Source organism: Aythya ferina (assembly GCF_964211825.1).
Source record: "Aythya ferina genome assembly, chromosome: 34".
NCBI classification, from domain to species: domain Eukaryota; kingdom Metazoa; phylum Chordata; class Aves; order Anseriformes; family Anatidae; genus Aythya; species Aythya ferina.
In genome coordinates, this window is record NC_140331.1 from 377501 (window position 1) to 398192 (window position 20692).

The 20692-nt window shown below is 48.3% G+C and overlaps 1 long non-coding RNA gene across 2 annotated transcripts; it reads right to left on the reverse strand.

Moving 5' to 3' along the window:
- Nucleotides 1–472: 472 nt before the first annotated feature.
- Nucleotides 473–20679, reverse strand: LOC311425837. 2 transcript variants are annotated; one of them, XR_014686440.1, is made up of 6 exons: nt 19268–20679; nt 18478–18653; nt 17617–17748; nt 5266–5331; nt 4906–5179; nt 473–802 (listed from the first exon to the last, which is right to left on the reverse strand). It is a non-coding gene; the product is annotated as an uncharacterized lncRNA (long non-coding RNA). The 2 variants fall into 2 exon arrangements; XR_014686441.1 differs by lacking the exons at nt 473–802; nt 4906–5179; nt 5266–5331 and adding an exon at nt 17159–17376 and having other exon boundaries at nt 19268–20671.
- Nucleotides 20680–20692: the final 13 nt, after the last annotated feature.

The window sequence follows — 20692 nt, forward strand, 5'->3', positions numbered from 1 at the left end:
AGTGTCTTGCAGGGGGTCGAGGACCTATCACACACCCACAAATCCTATAGGAATCGCTTCGGTCCTTCACCGGCCAAGTCCCTCACGGGAGATCGGAACCGCGGTTAGAAGACCTCCACAATCGCTTCGGAACTAAGTTCCATCTCAGTCACACTCTTACACACACAGGCAACCGAACCCCACCCAACCAAACGGTATACGCTTTAAATGCTTACGACTCCGTCATCTTCGTTTGGATCCTCACACACAGAATTACGGGCAAAATATAGTGCTGCAGCTGGCAAGGGAGATGAAAAAAAAGAATCAGAAACTTTGCTTACCTTTATTCAGGTTCAAGATGCCATTAGTTCCGACCTGATTCAAACAGCAGCCACCAAATGGTGGGGGTGCCTCTCCTAGATCAAACCAGAAATCAGGAACCAAAGCCCTCCCGGACGAGCCCCCACTTGTAATAAATGACTGGGTCCCAAATAGGATTGCAATTGAAATTTACAATTTATTAAATGAATAGAGGTAAGCAAGCAGCGCTGGGTGCGCCAGGAGTCTCTGCTCCACCAAGACGCACACAAGTTACATCAGGCGGCTGGTTTTTATGCTGCTAGGCTAATACATATTCATTACTACTTCTACAAAAGGCAGGGTTATTCTAATTAGTTCCCAGAATCCAAACCCTCCCACTGGTGCATGCGTTATCAGTCTCCAGTGGTCCCTCTGGGGGCCGCTCGTACTGAAGGCTCGTAGTCTTCCTCCCAGGCTTTTCTCTTGTCCTTCTCCTTTGTCCATCTTGGCTGGATGTCAGACACTTGCATAGTGTCCCATGCAACAGTTGTAATAGTTAGCAGTTATTCTGAAACCCCTTTGTTCCCTATTGACCCGAATTGCTGGACCATTCCTTTGCAAGATACAAGAACTATATATATTAACCACTCTGGTTTTCTCAGACTTGCGGTTATACAAGGGTATGTAAGACAGAAGGTCACATTTAATCATATCATGCGGCCCTAGCATTGTTCCATATTGACACGAATCAGATGAACTCATTTCACACTGTTAAGCTGTCTTATCACTGCAAGCATATCTCAGTACCACCTCCCTTCCCTCTACAGGATGTAACTGAGCAAAAACAACATTTTTATTCCCACAACCTTGATCCCCTTACCCTGAAATCCTTATTCCCCTTAAACCTAACAACTCTAACCACAACCCTAACCCTTATTATCAATCCCCTAATGCTAATGACACTGACTTTAATCCAAACCCCAAACTGCCCCTAACCCCAGACAACCAACAATGAAACACACAGACACAAAGATGGAAACTACAAAAAAGGCAAAACCCTGGATACAGGCCCCAAATCACAAATACGCAACCAAAACGCTACAGAAAAGCCCCAGATGCAGGCCCCAAATGCAACAGCTAGGCCTCAAAAGCTCAAGATGCATCCCAAAGCAAAAATGCAGACCCCAAACGTTACAGAAAAGCCCCCAAACCCAGGCTGCATAAGTCTACAAGCAGGCCCCAAACTGCCAACAGAAGCAGGCACCAACCACACCCAGATGCAGACCCCAACTGCCCACAAGCAGCTCCTACCCCACCACCCCCTCCCAAGAACTGGACTCCACACAGACACTGGCCCAAGACCCAGGCCCGCCCCCTGCCACCCCCCCTCACCCCCCCCACCCTCCCCCCCGCCACAGGTGTACAAGCAGCTCACAACCCGCCCCTTCAGAGACCGGTCCCCCCCCCCCCCCCCAAGACCCCAAGACATGGGATGCAGAGGTGTACAACCAACTCCCAACTCCCTCCCCCTCAAAGGGAGGCCCCAAAGACCCCCAAATGGAGGCTCCTAGAGTGAGCAAGCACCTCCCAACTCCCCCAGGCACAGGCCCCCCCCCCCCCCCCAAACACAGGCCACAAAGGTGTATAAACAGCCCAGACCCCCCTCCAAGACCCAGGCCCCTATAGTGTACAAGCAGCTCCCAACCACCCACAGATGCAGGCCCCAACCCTTCTCAAAAGGGAGGCACCTAGAATGCATGAGCAGCTCCCAACCCCCCTAAACATAGGTCCAAAAGTGCACAAGCAGCTCCCAACCCCCCTCAAATACAGACCCCAAAAGTGTACAAGTAGCTCCCCAACAGATACAGGACCCAAAGGTGTACAACCAGTTCCCAACACCCCTGAGACACAGGCCCCAACCCCCCCCCAGACACAGGGCCCCAAATTCTACAAGCAGTTCCCAACCCCTGCAAGGCAGGCCCCCTACCCTATACAAGCAGCTCCCAACCCTCCCCCCTCCCCCCGAGGGAGGCCCCCAAGCACCCCCAAACACAGGCCCCTACAGTGTACAGGCAGCTCCCAGCCACCCCCAGATGCTGGCCCCAAAGTTGTACAAACAGCTCCCAGCCACCCTGCAGAAACAGATTCCTACATTGTACAAGCAGTTCCCAGCCCCCTAGACACAGGCCCTGACCCCCCACAGATGCAGGCCCCAAAGGTGTAGAAGCAGCTCCCACCCCTCCCCCAGACGCAGGCCCCAAGACCCCCCCCCAAACACAGGCCCCTACAACCAGCACCCAACCCCCTCCCCCCGATGCCAGCCCCAAAGGTGTAGAAGCAGCTCCAAACCTCCTCCCTCAACCCAGGCTCCAACAGTGTACAAGCAGCTCCCAACCAACCCTCCCCTATGAAAATTTGTTCATAGAATTGTTTTGTTTTTATGGCTTATAGTTGTAATTGTGATTCAAGAAGGTGACTCTGTGATAATAGAGAATGGAGGGTGGCCTTGAACTAAAGCCGTAACAACAGAGGATAAGAACATTAATGGAAAGTTAGCAGTTATGGTCATCTGGCGAACAAATGGTAACTATTTATGTAAACCATCAGAATGGCAAAAATTAGGAGCACAAGATAATGTATCCTTAGCTCTTAGTTGTATGCAAGCACAGTTATGGTTACAGGCAATGGCTGCCTTGATCATTAGGGAAGGAAGTGAAGGCATTTTTCCAGCTGAAGTCCGAAAGGCAGTTTGGGACAATGCCAATGATTTTGAGAAGAAGTTCCAGTCCTTGTGGACCCTGGTAAATTGTACTTACGATCCCATTGTTAACATGGCTACTGCCTTCATGCTTACTATACGTAATGCCACAGTTTATGTTATCCACCTGATTATTGCACTAGGATTAAACCATGAGAAGACAGTGCTCTATCCTTCGGAGCATAGAACATGGGCACGGATGGAGAATGGGAAATGGCAGTCTGTAAATCTAGAATCATGTGTTACCGGGGAACAACAAGGATTTATTTGTGAAAGCAATACAATTGAGGCTCAGGATGTATGTTTTGACACGGAGCAAGGTATCTGTCACTTTGAAATTCATCCAAATACTAGTCAAAAGACTGTGCTTGTATATGTTGGTCAAGGGTGCGTGTGTTTAAGAACTGCTTGTGATTTTGTAGAAGTAGATAAGGAGAACAGAACTCTCCATAGCAAAAATCATTCTAATTTCTGTATTTGTAACTTTGCTAGAATCGTCGGGTGTGATATTCTATATTTGGCACCAGTGGTATCCCACCAGCTGATCAAGTCTAACAACACAATGTATCATAAGTTACTACCTACACCTATTGGGATGAACCTCACACTAGTGAAGCAACTAGTTAAAAAACAAGACACAAGTCACAACTGGTGGGATACACTCTTTGGATGGTCACCAACTGCAACTGGGATTTTGAACACATTGAGTCACCCAATTATTGTTTAATTGATATTAGTTGGTATAAGTTTAATATTGTCTTTTGTATTACTTGTTTGGAATTGGAAATTGTTACAACGAATGTCCATGTTAACCTCCTTGACAAATGTGCATGGTAAGGTATTGAGGGGTACATATCATAAAGACTGGGAAGAAAATTTTCGTATTAAGTAAAAGAATTTACTAGATTTTCCAGAAAAGGGGGGAATGATATAGTATAAACTCACTTTAGGATAGAATAAAGCTTGTGGTTTGATATTGTATAAACTTACTTTAGGATAGAATAAAGCTTGTGGTTTGATATTGTATAAACTTACTTTAGGATAGAATAGAACTTGTGATTAAAAGTTAGCAAGGACAAAGTAAACAACATCTTGTTATTTGAAAACACCCCATTATCCGTTAACACTCAGTCAGGCTGAGACTTGAGATAACTTGAGTCAACTGTCTGTTATGTCTTGTTAACTGAGACATCCTGTTATCTGCCGACCCTCAGTTAAACCGAAAGACAACTCAGCATTTTTACAGCCTGGAAAACAACTGATTAAGAAAGTGCATTATGAGGAAGACCTACGGCCTTCCTCCCAAAGACCACTGCCCACATCCTGGAGACCCTGGCCCACAATTCTTGGAAGGCTTTGCGCAAGCGCAAGGACTGATAAGCTAATTAGCATACGAAGCGAGGGTAGGCGGGGTTAGGTAATGAATATGCATAGGTGTTAATTGAATATTCATTGTTTCGCTGTATAAATACGAGATAGTTTGTCACTTCAAACATGCACGATAGTCGGAAGGATCCCCCGTGCATCCAGCGCTGCAATAAAGAATATACCACTTAAGGAAATTCGGCTTTGATCTTTAAATCAGTGCTGGTGCCAAATGTTACAGACAGGCCCAAAAGCCCGAGATGCTCAAGGCTGAGACGTAACTTGGCTTTCTGAATTACTGGAAAGCAGCTTTCATTCTCAGATAATTGTGTGCAGGCTAGATAGGATGGGGCTTCAGGCACCTCTTCACCTGAAGAAACACACTGCCATCAGGCACCGCTGTGCCAGACAAGCTTTTTCTGCTAGAACACCCTACTCAGATGCACTGTGGCATTCAAGTGAACTGCTTTCATGCAAATGTAATGACTGATGTTACAACCCACCTTGCCTGTGGCACCTGATGAACAGAAGAGTAAGCCACCGCAGCGCTTCAAAACCATCCCTGCACGTGCCGCTCCTTGTCGCTCTCTGGCCTTATCTCATATCCTTAGTCACTTCTGTGGAGAGCCTGCCACGGCACCCGCAAAGCAAGACGGACACCTTTCATAGTCACCTTGTGCTACTTGGTCGTTCTGCTCCAACCCAGCTCATGACCAGCCCCTCTTCTTACACAGCTCTTCAGAGTGTAGTTTGCTCCTTTGAACCTGTGCGAGACACCTGCGAAAGAAAAAGAAACGCATAGGCTGATGCAGCATCCAAAGACACAGCACAACTAGGTAAGTTACTCTCATCTGCTCCCTTACCTCTGCCGCTTACCAGCCCCCGAGGCAGATGCTTCAGTCTACCCTCTTCAAACAGCTACAACACCTCTAAAAGACTAAGAGGGGATGCTTAGAGTAACAGTGAGACCTACAACACAACTGCTACATCTGTTCCTCACTCACCTTGCCAGAGGCAGCTCTGCGTGTGACGTCCCAGGTTGTACACTGCGTTACCTAACCCTTACCGTAACCCTTACCCTAACCCTTCTCACCCTTACCATTACCCAAATCCTTACCTTTACTTTTTCCTTACCCTTACTCTTTCCTTTAACCATAACCTTACCCTTACCTTATACCTTACTCCAACCCTTCCCCTTACCTTCCCCTTCCCCTTACACTTAACCTAATAAGCCATACAACAACACTTAAATGTACACTTACGCTTACAGTTACCCTAGCAATTACTCGTTCAATTACTCCTACCCTTACCCTTACCCTTCTCCATACCATTACCCTTACCCTTAACCTAACCCTTATCCTAACACTTACCCTTACCCTAACCCTTAACCTTTCTGCTACACTTACCCTTAGCCTAAATCTAAACCTTACACTTACCCTTACCCTTACCCTCACAATTACTCATATCCTTACTCTTATCCTTACCCTGAACCTTACCCTTACACTTACTGTTACCATTAACCTTACCATTACCCTATCCTTTATACTTATCCTTGTCCATACAACTTACCCTTACCCTAATACTTACCCTTAACCTAACCCTAACCCTAAACCTTACCTGAAACCTTACCCTGACCCTTACATTAACCCTTACCCTAAACCTTACACTTACTCTTAACCTTGACCTTACCCTTAACCTTAACCTAATCCATACCCTTACGTTTCCCTCACCATAACCCTAAAATTAACCCTAACCATTACCCCAACACTTACCCATACCCTAACCCTTACTCTAACCCTTACAATGACCCGTACCCTTACACATACCCTTAAACTTACTCTTACCCTAAACCTTACCCTTACCATAAGCCATACTCTAACACATACTTCTACCCGTAACCTTACCCTTACCTTAACCCTTACCCTTACCAAAGCATTACCCTTACCCTTAACGAAAGCCTAAACCTTAACCTTATCCTAACACTTACACTTACCGTAACCCTTACCCTTTCTGCTACACTTACCCTAACCCTAACACTTACCCTTACCATTACCCATATACTTACTCTTACCCTAACCCTAAATCTTACCCAAACACTTACCCTGACCCTTACATTAACCCTAAACTGTACCCTAAAACTTACACTTACTCTTAACCTTAACCTTACCCTTAACCTTAACCTACTACTTACTCTTTCTTATCCGTCACCCTAACCCTAAAATTAACCCTAACCATTACCCTAACACTTACCCTTACCCTAACCCTAACCCTAATAGTAACTCTAAACCTTACCCTGACTTGTACACTTATCCTTATCCTTACACTTACCCTTACCATACCCCATACCCTACAACATACTTCTACCCTTAAACTTACCGTTACACTTACCCTTACTCTATCCGTTACCCTTACGCTTACCCTTAACATAAACCTTAACCTTACCCTTACCATAAGCCATACAACAACACTTACATGTACACTTACGCTTACACTTACCCTAGCAATTACTCGTACAATTACCCTTAACCTTACCCTTACCCTAACCCTAAACCTTACCCTTATCCTAACCCTTACCCTTTTTGCTACACTTGCACTTAGCCTAAATCTAAACCTTACAGTTACCCTTACCCTCAACCTTACCATTACCCATACCCTTACACTTACCCTTACCCTAACCCTTATCCTTACACTTACTGTTACCTTTAACATTACCCTTACCCTAACACTTACCCTTCCCCTATCACTTACACTTATCCTTATCCATACCCTTACCCTAACCCTTACCCTTAACCTAACCCTAACCCTAAACCTTACCTGAACCCTTACCCTGACCTTTACATTAACCCGAACCCTTACCCTAAAACTTACACTTACACCTAACCTTAACCTTACCCTTAACCATAACCTAATACTTACCCTTACGTTTCCCTCACCCTAACCCTAAACTTAACACTAACCATTGCCCTAACACTTACCCTTTCCCGTACCCTTACATTTACCCTTACCCTTATACTTACCCTAACTCTTATCCATACCATAACCCATACCCTAACACATATTTGTACCCTTAACCTTACCGTTCCCCTTACCCTTACCTTTACTCTATCCGTCACCCTTACGCTTACCCTTAACATAAACCTTACCATTAATTTACCGTTGCGCTAACACTTACCCTTATCCTATCCCTTACACTTATCCATACCCTTACCCTTACACCAACCCTTACCCTTAACCTAACCCTAACCCTAAACCTTACTCCAAACCTTACCCTGAACCTTACATTAACCCTAACCCTTAAACTAAACCTTACACTTACTATTAAACTTAACCTTACCCTTAACCTTAAGCTAGTACTTAACCTTACTTTTTTCTCACCTTAACCCTAAAATTAACAAGAAGCTAATTTGTCATGGCCTCAATCCCTCCCTTTAGCATTACTTAGAATCAGAGTTAAACCTAGAATAAAAGAGAATTTGAGTCCCTTTGAAATCTTAGATGGAAGGCCGTATCAATTTCTATTTAGTGGAGAGGATCTAACGCAGTTGGGATCAGAATATTTATATGCTTATATAGCTGAACTTCAGAAACAATTAAGTACATCCATTTGTTTTAGGGAGCAGGGCTAGAGGGTTGGATCAAGCAAGCCACCCCTTTAAGCCCGGGGATTATGTCTATATAAAGACTTTTTCAGGACAACCCCTAGAGGAAAAATGGAATGGACCGTATCAAGCGTTGCTGACAACTCACACTGCTATCAAGATTAGAGAACAAGCCGCTTGGATCCACCATTCCCAAGTGAAGAAAGCTCCAGAAGCCCCCTGCAAAGTAATGCCAGGTGACAATGAACTGAAACTGAAACTTAGTCGAACAAAACGAGGACATGACGGTTGGGAGTATTTGGGAATAGTTGGCAGAAATGTTGTTGCTAGAATTGTTTTGTTTCTATGGCTTATAGTTGTAATTGTGATTCAGGAAGGTGTCTCTATGATAACAGAGAATGGTGAGTGGCCTTGGACCGCAGCCGTAACAACAGAGGAGAAGAGCATTAATGGAAAGTTAGCACTTATGGTCATCTGGTGAACAAATGGTAACCATTTCTATAAACCATCAGAATGGCGAAAATTAGGGGAAGAGTGGACACACCAAAGAAAACCACGGGGGCCGAAATTAAAATAGGGTGCCGAATGATTAATGGAACGACCCTCGAGAAAGTAACGGGGATTTTAGTCTGGTAAATTTTACCTATGATCCCATTGTTAACATGGCTACTGCCTTCGTGCTTACTATACGTAATGCCACAGTTTATGTTATCCCCCCCATCATTGATTAAACCGTGAGAAGACAGTGCTCTGTCCTTCGGAGCACAGAACATGGGCACGGATGGAGAATGGGAAACGGCAGCCTGGAAATCTAGAGTCATGTGTTAGCCGGGAACAACAAGGAGTTATTGGTGAAAGCAATACAATTGATGCTCAGGAGGTATGCCTTGACACGGAGCAAGGTGTTTGCCACTTTGAAATTCATCCAAATCCTAGTCAAAAGACTGTGCTTGTGTATATTGGTCAAGGCTGTGCGTGTTTAAGAACTGCTTGTGATTTTGTAGAAGTAGATAAGGAGAACAGAACTCTCCGTAGCAAATCTCACGCTAACTTTTCTCTTTGTAACTGTCAGAACCGTTGGCTGTGACTTTCTCTATTTGGCACCAGGGGTATCCCACCAGCTGATCAAATCTGACAACACAATGGATCGTAAGTTACTACAATTTTAAAAGGCATTCAGGAAAATGGAGAGAAGACTCTAATCACCGGCCATCATGAGACAAAGGAAGTAAGCAGAGTTTTGCAGAGAGTAAAACAAGACCCAAATCACAACTGATGGGATACACTCTGGATGGTCGCCAAAAATAGACGACATCTTGTGATCTGTCGACCTTCTGTTCTGTTGAAGCATCTTGTTAATTGAAACATCGCGCTGTCACCCTTCAGTTCTGCTGAAACTTGAGCTAACTTGAGCCAACTCGGCATTCCTGGAGCTAACTTGAGCCAAGTCGGCATTCCGGCGGCTTGGAAAACAACTGACTCAGCCCCCCCGGCTCCACCCAAACACCCTCAGGGTCCCCCGCAAAGCCCACCAGCCTCCCCCCCAACACAAACCAGGGCCCCCCCTAAACACCTCAAGACTCATCCGCAACCCCCCCATGAGAAAATCCTCCAGAGCCCCTCTACCACTGCAAGGGCCCCTGACCAACATCCCCCGGCCACCCCGTCCCCCCCAACCCTTCACCAGAGCCTCCCCCCTCCCCAGACACCCATAACACCCCCCAGCACCCCCAAACTCCCTCCAGAAACCTGCCAGGGCCCCCTCAGCTCCCCCCCACAATCCACCAGGAGCCCCCAAACCTCTCAAGCCCCCCCGCAAGCCTCCCCAAACCACCCAAAGACCTCCTGCAGACCTCCCTCCACCAAAACACCCCACGTTCCCCCAGTCCCATATGTCCCAATGTCCCCCCATGTCGCCTCACTCCCATACGTCCCCTCCATGTCCCCCATATCCCCTCGAGCCCCCGCTGTCCCTACCACGTCTAGGCATCCCCAAATCCCATGTCCCACCCCAGCCCCACATCCCTCCCATGTGCCACCCATGTCCCCACGTGTCCCACGTCCCCCCAACCCACATCCCCTCCGTGTCCAAATGTCACCCCAGTCCCATACGTCCCAGTGTCCCCCATGGCTCCACGCATACTTTTTCTCTTGTGTCCCTTTTCCGCTATCCCTTTCTTGTAGGGTTAGGACTACATCATGCTTCCTAAGAGCTGCTTCCCTAGCTTCTCTATCCGCTAGGTTATTATTCCCTCTTATGTGGAAGCCAGTTCCCTTTTGATGTCCTCTGACATGTACCACAGCAACCTCCCTAGGCCCTCTCAACGCCTGCAATATTTGAGTAACTAAAGGTTGGTGAATCAGCCCTTTTCCCTGTGTGCCTATGAGTCCCCTTTCTTCCCAAATTTTCCCAAATGGGTGGACTATTCCATAAGCATATTTAGAGTCTGTATAAATAGTGCCACTTTTTCCTTTCAATACTTCTAGGGCTCGTAATAATGCATAAAGTTCACGTGCTTGAGCGGACCAGGCAGCGCTGAGTGGTCCCGATTCTATTAGGACCATATCTCCATTTATGATGGCATACCCTGATCTTCTTTTTCCATCTACTACTTTGGATGATCCATCAATAAATAATTTTCCCCCTGTTTCTAATTCTGCCTCCTCGAGATCGGGTCGGATTTGGGTTGGCAATTCAATCGCTTCCATGCAGTTATGTTGTAGTTCTGTTAGGGGTTCCCCATATAGAAATTGGGCAGGACTCTGTGCAGCAGTTACTTTTAGTTCTAAATCAGGGGAGTGGGTCAGGATGGCCTCATACTTCAGCATCCTACTATCAGTTAACCATTTCTCAGCCTTTTGCTGGAGTACTCCCCTAACATTATGTGGAGTCTATATCTTCAGAGGTGCCCGAAAAGTGCCTTTTCTAGCTTCCTCAATCAGTAAGGCAGTAGCCACAATTGCCTGGAAGCACACTGGCCACCCCCTCCTCACAGGGTCTCATAGTTTGGAACAATATCCCACACGTTTCTTGATTCCTGCCCATTCTTGAGGTAGTACTCCATATGCAGTTTGGTTAGAAACATTTACAAATAAATAAAAGGGTCTTTCTAAATCTGGGAGGCTCAGCACTGGAGTTTCTATTAACGTTTTCTTGATCAACCTCAACTTTTCCTCATCTGCCTCATTCCACTTCATTTTTTTCTCCAGTCAATTTTTCATATAAAAACTTTGCCTTTTCACTAAACCCTTCAATCCAGGGCCTACAATATCCCAAGAGGCCCAGCAGTTGCCTCACTTCCTTCTTTGTTTTGGGTGATGACAGGGCTAAAATCCCAGATGCCCTGTCAGGATCCAATTTTTTCTTTCCTTGGCTAAGCCAATGTCCTAAGTACCCTATTTCCTTTTAGTGGTCCTCCGTGTCTCTTTTTCAGTCTCCCCAGCTATTAATAGGTCATCCACATATTGCAACAATTTCACTTCCCCCTTTACCTCAAAAAGCTGAAACAATTTTTCTAAGGTTTGGCCAAATAAATTTGGCGATTCAGTAAATCCCTGAGGAAGTACAGTCCATCTAAGCTGTTGTCGCCTTCCTGTTTCGGGGTCTTCCCATTCAAAGGCAAAGTAATTCCGCGACCCTTCACTTAATGGGAAGGCCCAGAAAGCATCCTTCAAATCTATTACACTATACCATTTATGCTGAGGTGTTAGGTGGTTTACTAAAGTGTATGGGTTAGCCACCACTGGAAATTTGGTTATGCTTCGCTGATTCACAGCCCTAAGATCCTGAACCAACCTATATGATCCATCAGCCTTTTTTACTGGCAAAATGGGGGTATTCTGTGGGGACATACACGGTTCCAGCATCCCCTTTTGGAGCAACCTGTCTATAACTGCTTTGAGTCTTTTCCCCTCCAATGGGATAGGATATTGCCTAATCCTTATTGGCTGTTGTGGATCCACTACTTCTACTACCAAGGGTTCCATATCTAATTTTCCTGAATCTCCCTCTTGATACCATACTTGTGGGTCTATTTCTCCCTCATCTTCTTGGGTTAGGGTATATAGCTGAATTTTTAGTTCTCCCCCCGGCTCTTGATTTCCAACCCTAATCTTAGTAGTAAGTCCCTTCCTAATAGATTGTGCTCAGCCTCAGGCATCAGCAATAGGTCACTGAGACATAGAATCAGAGAAGAAACTATTTCTATATTTTCCAATAGAGGAACCTTGAAGGGCTCACCTTTTGCTCCTACTACCATGGTATTCCTCTTTCCTTCCTTAACCCCTTTTGGTAATTTTCTAATTGTTGATTTCTCCGCTCCAGCATCTACCAAAAAATACACCTCTTCCCTCTGGGGACCTATTAATAATTTTATCAAGGGCTCATTCGATGTTCGGGTCCCAAAAGATATAGCCCCTGACACCCCTAGTCTTCCTTAAACATTTCTTCATCCTGTTTCTTTTTTTTTCCCCCTACTGTTCCTCTGAAGGTGCCCCTTTTTGCCACAATAGTAACAGATCGGGATTCTATCTTGCTGTCCTTTCCATTTAGCCATGGGTTCTCTTTCACCCTGGTTTTTTCCTGATCCTTTCCTGCTTTCCTGTCCACTTGGTTTTTGACATTCCCTTATTGCTGCCGTAAAAACATTTGCTTTTCCCTTCTGTTTTTCCCCATCTCTCCTCACATAGACCTTTTGTGCTTCCCTCAAGAATTCTTCTAATCCTTTTTCATGCCAATCATCAAGTTTCTCCAATTTCTTTCCGATGTCTTCCCAGGATTTTGCTACAAACTGGGTTCTCAACAGTGCCCCTCCTGCAGGGGAATCAGGATCTATCCCCGAGTACATCTGAAGGCTTTTTCTCAGCCTGTCTAACCCTTCAGTTGGAGATTCGTCTCTGCACTGACACTCATTAAAAGCTTTATTTATATTTTGTCCCCTTGGAACCGATTCCTTTATCCCTTGTAGCATTACGGTCCTAAGCTCCCTCATATTTTGCCTCCCCTGAGCAGCCTGATGATCCCACTTAGGGTTGGTATTTGGCCATTTCACATCCCCTGGAGGACCTCCCTGGTTTTGTCTTTCCCACAGTCTCATTCCTGCTTGCCTGATCATTCCTCTTTCTTCTCTAGTGAAGAGGATTCCTAATATGGACTGCATTTCTTCCCAGGTCTACGTGTTTGGACCTAGGAACTGGTCCAATCTTTCGGCAACTCCTAAAGGCTCATCTGAAAGGTTTCCCATTTCCTTCTTAAAATTTCTTACATCCGACGTCTTCAAAGGAACCACTACAAACCCTATTCCCCCCTGGTTCCCCCCAAGGGCTACCTCCCTCAAAGGGCAAAGGCCTCCTACATCATCAGTCCAGCCTCCCGTTTCACTTTCCTCCCTTTCTGTGGCCCGTATCTTACTTCTAGTCCTTTGTGCAGGAGGAGAGGGATAGAGAACAGGGGCCACGGGCAATCGACTTTCAAAACGTGGCAGTTCTGGTTGCCATGAACAGGGAGGGGGTATATTATCCAGAGGTTCCCATTCTTCCTTTCCCCTGTCGGTTCTTGTATTTAAAGCGAATATTTGTTTTGGGGGAAATGCGTTTGAGGCTCCTACCCATAGAGCCGCATCATCGCTTTCTTCTTGGTTAAAAGGCTCCTTGGAGTTAACATAGCCGTTTAATGCCTGACATACCCAATCCTCAAAGGATCCAAAAACTGGCCAAAAAACATGCGGCCTTAAAGGTTCCTTTGGCCATTTTATCACACAAAATTGAGCCATTTTCTCTTTATTTTTTCCTTTCCTCCATTCCCAAACATCCCAATATATTAACATTGTCCCTAATGGGCTCTCTGAGTCTCCCAGGTCAGAGAATCTACTTTCCCCCAGACCCATCCTGGAACCTTCAAGTAAGTTCTGAATCCCTGGAACCCTCTCAGAGGTTCCAAATCCCTGGAAACCTTAAAGAGGTTCTGAATCCCTAGCTGTGTTTGCGTAGAGGTGTCTTGCAAGCGGTTAACCCACCCACGAATTCCTGGACCGATCGCTTCGGTCCTTCACCGGCCGAGTCCCTCGCGGGAGATCAGAACCGTGCTTAGAAGACCTCCGCACTCACTTCAGAACTACGTTCCATCTCAGTCACACCCTTACACAGTCACACAGCCGAATCCCACCCAACCGAACGGTATACTCACAAATCCTCTTTGTTCGGGTCTTCGCGCGCAAGATTACGGGTCACTGATGGAGAGCTCTTTTTTTATTATTATTATTTTGTTACTTGCCTCTTATGTTCAAAATCTTGTTGAACTCTAGCGCCGCTATCGGCAAGGGCCACTAGATGGGGCACCTCCCTTTACCGGTCGCAGATCCAAAGTCCAAGATCACATCGGGGTCACCAATTTGTTATAAATGAAGTCTCAACTCTGAATTTAGTAGCATAAAAGAATATTTATAAAAGGCAAGTAAACAGCGCTGGGTGCACGGGGAGTCTATGCTCTACCAACACGCACACGCACCCATCCAACTTCCCAAATCTATAGAGGACATTGCTGTTACATCTTTACAAGAAACCCCAGTATGCCTATACATACGGATATCCTATCCCCGCTTCATGTTAGAATTCTCTTTGTGGTGGTCCTTGTGGGTGAAAGGCTCACGGTTTCCCCATCACCGTTAGCAACCTTTTGTTCCAGACTGCAGCAGCGGCTTCGACTGTCTCCTCTTCTGCACATGCTCTGCCCACCACAAGGTTCCCGAAAGCAACAAAACGGGATTGCTTTTCCCACGTTCCGTTAACCCTTGAAATCACACTAATAATATTAGTATCATATAACATTCAACAATAAATGTTAACAGTTCTAACCAGCAACCCCCCCAGCAACTTCCATGCCTTAACAGTGGAGAAAACAAGCAACCCCAAACGGCAGGGCGTCGCCTCAATCACCCTTGTTTCCTCTAAACATTCCCAAAACTCCCCCTTCTTTATTAACATCAACCATTTTTCTGACACGAATTACCACTCCATATATAACAAGAACAAGGGTGGAAATCAGGTCTGACAGGGCGAGGGCATGCTGCAGTCAGAAAAGATGGCAGAATCAAATGGCGTCCGCTTAAGCCCATCAAACCACACCTTCAGAATAAAACTAAGGAAAACTGGGAGTTTCTGTTCACAGGACAGGATCATCGGACGACCCCGTAATCCGTATACCCCAGTGACAAGACAAGCCCAACAAGGATGGTTTGAATCATGGTTTAACCATTCACCGTGGTTAACCCCCCTGATATCTGCCTTAGTAGGGCCGATCGCAATGATCCTAACACTGATCTTTGGACCTTGTATACTAAACACGCTTGTGTCCTCTGTTAAAAGCCAGCTAGAGAAAGTTAACATCATGTTGGCAGAACACCAGCAACTGCTCAGAGTGTATTTACTCAGTGTTATCCCCAGTTATCCCAAGTTACACCCCATTATGACCAGTTACCCCCTAGTTTTCTCCTGTTTATTGTGCCTTATGCTTTTTATTCAAGCTACGATGTCTACGTCCGAAGATTGTTGTAAAGCATAGAACTAAGACAGGAGCAGAGTTTTTTTGATTGTTATATTTAAGCTAATTTAGTTACACATAGGGAGGGGGGAAATGTAGGTAGTTAGGGTCTGGCAGCCCAAAGATATCGCGCTGTACGGAAAGCTAGAGCCCCTCCCTTCATAGGCAATAGCGTGTAGTTTATGATGGAAGCAGACGCAAGTGTCGTTGTGAACCCAAGCTATATAACACTGTGCAACTCAGCAATAAACGCCGTTTGCCATCGACCACATTGGCGTCCGTGAGCTGATGGCCCGAGCGGCCTGCGGTTGGTCGCCGTGCCGTTCCTCAACCAGGTCGCCACTGCCAATGAAGGCAACAAAGGAGCCCAGCGACGCCTCTGCTACTGGGACCCTGACAGACCAGGGGGCCAGCTCTTGCAAACGCAAAATGCCAAAGCTCAAACCCAGGCTACCGACGCCATCACCCCATCCACGGTGACCCGAGCTTTGATTGCCCGGAGCTGCAAGAACATCGTCAGAGGGTTCAGATTCCAACCTCTTGGGTTGGAGCTCCTGGCCAGCCTCTCGGGGTGGCCAAGAGCTGCGGTCCTGCTGGCTCCCGCTGCCCTGGGCTCCTCCAGGACCTAGTGGAGGCCAGGCAGAGGACATTTGCCATCTTCATGCTCATCCCCTGCAGGTCCCCCAGCTGATGGACATGGTGGTGTCCCCGGTGTCAGCCGTGGCCTCCCTGACCTTCTCTGACTGTGTCACCATCTTCCCCGAGTGAGCATCTTTGCGGCTGTGGCCGCTACTCGGGCTCGGTAGCATTTGCCCTTGCACCCATGAGTGCCCAGCCAGGGAGGTGGATGGGAAGCAACGCTTGCTTCCCATCGAGGCCTGGGCTTCTTTGTCGCCCACTTCCCAGGACGGTCCTTAAGGACAGTGACTCTATGGCAACGTCAAAGTGTCTCCGTGAGATCGGGGGCAGTGGTGGTGCCCTGGCTCACGCCGATCTCTTCTGGAGGAAGCATCCAATTCCAAGGACCCCTCTGCTTCTGGGACAGTGACACACCAGGGGGCCAGCTCTTCCAATGGCGAAATGCCAAAGCTCAAACCCAGGCTCCCAGTGCCGTGCCCTGTAGGTATTAGAGCCAGCCTGCCCAAGGCACCCAGCGACCCCTTGACTTCTGCGACACAAAGGGGCCACGTCTGCTCATCTTCAACCACCAAAGCTCGTACACAGGCTCTTCACACCGTTGCCTATAGGTATGAGCGCCAACCTGCCAAAGGAGCCCAGCGACCCCTCTACTTCTGGGACACAGACCGCCCAAGGGGCCAGCTGTGTACATCTTCAACCACAAAAGCTCCTACCCAGGCCCTATACACGCTGTTGCCTATAGGTATTAGAGCCAAACCACCCAAGGAGCCAGGCGATGCCTCTACTACTGGGACACCGACACACCAGGGGGCCAGCTCTGTGCATCAGCTGCCAAAGCTCAAACCCAGGGAGGGAAACGGCGGGACCTGAAGCCATCCACGGGGTCCGCGTGTGGGCAAAGAGCCCCAAAAACCTGTAGCAGTTTTTGCTCAGAGTCTCACTCCCTTCACAGAAATCCGTCTGACAGAGGACGGACAGACAGTGGAGGAAAACACAACGATGTTTCCAGCTGAGGGACCTTCTCCACGGCCTCCATGGCCAGGAACCTCCCCTTGCTGGGACAAGAGCTGGGAAGCTGCCCCCAGAGCAACGTGGAGAAAACCTGCACATCCCTGGAGGGGAAAGGAGAGGATGCGACGGCAGCTGGGGAGAAAAAGACAGCACCATTTCCATCCTGCTGGACGCTTTCACAACGGAACCTGCAAGTTAAAATGATTTTTCCAAGTGCTTCTGCTTGTCACGTAAAATTCTGTACAGCAATTGCGGCACTTCAGACTCACTTGGGTTTGAGGGGGATTCTATTGCTCAAGAATTTCAACTTTTGATGGGAGAGCAGAGTGGGAGCAATTCGCTCAGACACCAAGCGATGGGAGAGAAGAAAGGACGAAATAGGCTCTTTCCTCTAGGAAATAGGAAAGGGGTGTTTAGAGCTGGCTTACCTGAACCATGGCTGAAGGACCGGAGCCCAGTCTCTTGCTCTCCACGTGCTGCTGCCTCAGCACCACGGAGGAGATGGGCATCTGGTTTTGGGGGGGTGTGCGCGTGTCTACCTTCTGGGGACAACTTCCAGGCTGCAAAACATTTAAGAAGTCAACCTAAGATTTCCCCTGGGGGGCAGAGGGCGCAAGATGGCTCCGTATCAAGTTCGCCAGCGCTGGGGCTGTGGCTCCAGTGCCAGAATGTGCTTGTGTATATTGGTCAAGGCTGTGCGTGTTTAAGAACTGCTTGTGATTTTGTAGAAGTAGATAAGGAGAACAGAACTCTCCGTAGCAAAACTCACGCTAACTTTTCTCTTTGTAACTGTCAGAACCGTTGGCTGTGACTTTCTCTATTTGGCACCAGGGGTATCCCACCAGCTGATCAAGTCTAACAACACAATGGATCGTAAGTTACTACAATTTTAAAAGGCATTCAGGAAAATGGAGAGAAGACTCTAATCACTGGCCATCATGAGACAAAGGAAGTAAGCAGAGTTTTGCAGAGAGTAAAACAAGACCCAAATCACAACTGATGGGATACACTCTGGATGGTCGCCAACTGCAACTGGGATTTTGAACACCTCGAGACACCCAAGTATTGTTTTATTCCTATTAGTTGGTATAAGTTTAATACTGTCTTTTGTATTGCTTGTTCGGAATTGGAAGTTGTTACAACGCATGTCCATGTTAGCTTCCTCCACAAACGTGCATGGCAAGCTATGGGGAACATATCATAAAGAGCGGGAAGACAAATTTTCGTATTAAGTAAAAGAATTTACTAGATTGTCCAGAAAAGGGGGGAATGCCGTTGTATAAACTCACTTTAGGATAGAGTAAATCTTGTGGTTATAATAATGAGGACAAAATTGACGACATCTTGTGATCTGTCGACCCTCTCTTCTGTTGAAGCATCTTGTTATTAGAAACATCGCGCTGTCTGTCGCCCTTCAGTTCTGCTGGAACTTGAGCTAACTTGAGCCAAGTCGGCATTCCTGTGGCTTGGAAAACAACTGACTCAGCCCCCCCGGCTCCGCCCAAACACCCTCAGGGTTCCCCCCAACACCTCAAGTCCCCATCCACAACACCCCCACAAGAAAATCCTCCAGAGCCCCGCCAAACACCCCCCGGCCACCCCATCCCCCCCAACCCTTCACCAGAGTCTCCACCCCCCCAGACACCCATAACACCCCCCTGCACCCCCAAACTCCCTCCAGAAACCTGCCAGGGCCCCCTCAGCTCCCCCCCACAATCCACCAGGAGTCCCCAATCCTCTCAAGCCCCCCCGCAAGCCTCCCCAAACAACCCAAAGACCTCCTGCAGACCTCCCTCCACCAAAACACCCCACGTTCCCCCAGTCCCGTATGTCCCAATGTCCCCCCATGTCGCCCCACTCCCATACGTCCCCTCCATATCCCCTCGAGCCCCCGCTGTCCCTACCACATCTAGGCATCCCCAAATCCCATGTCCCACCCCAGCCCCAAGTCCCCCCCATGTCCCCATGTGTCCCACGTCCCCTCCGTGTCCAAATGTCCCCCCAGTCCCATATGTCCCAGTGTCCCCCATGGCTCCACGCCCTCCCCCCCTCAGGTCCCACCAACCTCCCTCCACCTACGATTCCACTTCTGAGGCTGCTCTGATGTCTCTAATTCTAGGATTCTGGGATTTCTCCTATTCTGCCATTTCTGCCATTCCGCGATTCTGTTCCTATGATTCCAATTTCTCCAATTTTAGGACTCGATTGCGCGACTCCTCCGATTCCTCCGACTCTTTGACGTCCTCCCCCCAGCACAGAGGTGCCTGGGCAGGCAGCAGCCTGTTGGTGCCGCCGTCACCGCGGGCAGCAGCCAGCACTGCCCGTGTCACCACGATGTCACCGCGACACGGCCATCGACAAGAGGCTGCGCGATGGGTCCTGCGCCAGCGGTACCGAGACGTTCGGGCAGGAGGAGCTCCCAGGTGGCTGATGCCAGCAAGGAGCAAGCTGCTCGCACCAGGTGGACCACATTAGACTGCTGGGAGAACAGTGCTATGGAGCACGTCTCTGCGATATGAGGCGTCACTGACCAAGGTGCGAGCACCCCCAGCACTACAGGAGCGCGGCTGAGCCCCGTTTGGGGCTTTCTGTGGGGAGGACCTGGCTCTGTGGTCAACTCGGGGGGTCTCCGTTTGGGGACGGAGATGTGACGGCTCTTTTCCTCTGCCACCAAAACACGGGGGTGGGGGTGCTGGAAGGCTGGCAGCCACCAGAAGCAGCATGTGACCTGATTTTCCTTGCCTTCCAGAGCGATCTTCTATCTGGGATGCTGTGTCAGCCTACATCCGGGAGCACCTCCAGCTGCGCCAGGTGGGTTGGCACCTACGTCGCCCTTGTTCCCCACCCCAAAAGCAGGAAACTCACCCCAAAAGGCCCCACCAAGAGACCAATAGGTATCGCACAAGTGCGGTGTTGCTTCTGGTAGGTTGGTGTGGTATCTCAGGGCTGACCCCAGTTGCTGGAAGCCCCTGGGTCCCCTCAGCCTGGCTCCCAACAGCGGGAAGTGCACAGCAGGGCCCGAAGCACCGTTCCTGGATGAGACCACCTCCAGCTGATCCTTAACCTTCGGCCCTTCCGTTCTCTGCCACTTGCAGGGCGTCCGAATTCCCACTCTTGGCTGCTTTGCCGTTGTTTCCAAACGGGTCGAGGTTGGGAACAAGTCCCTGACGGTGCAGTGGCCCACGTTCCGCCTGGCCAGGAACCTCATCGTTGCCCACAGCCTCACAGCCAACAAGGAGTACCTGCCAGGTAAGAGGGTGCAGGAATCCCTTGCTGCATGGATCTCAGGTGCTTCTCAGAAGCAAAGCACTGCCTGCACGGAGCAGGTCCCAAACTGAAGCCTTTCTGGGTGACGACTGCCATGAGCAGCACTGGGGAACACGCGGGGAAGGGCCGCTGGTGACCGACTCCATCCCTCTCGTGTCGTTTTCCAGGCCATAAGGAGCTGGAGCCCCTCCATCTCCCTGAGGTGGCTGCAGCTGCCTCCGTGTCCTGGAAGAAGGT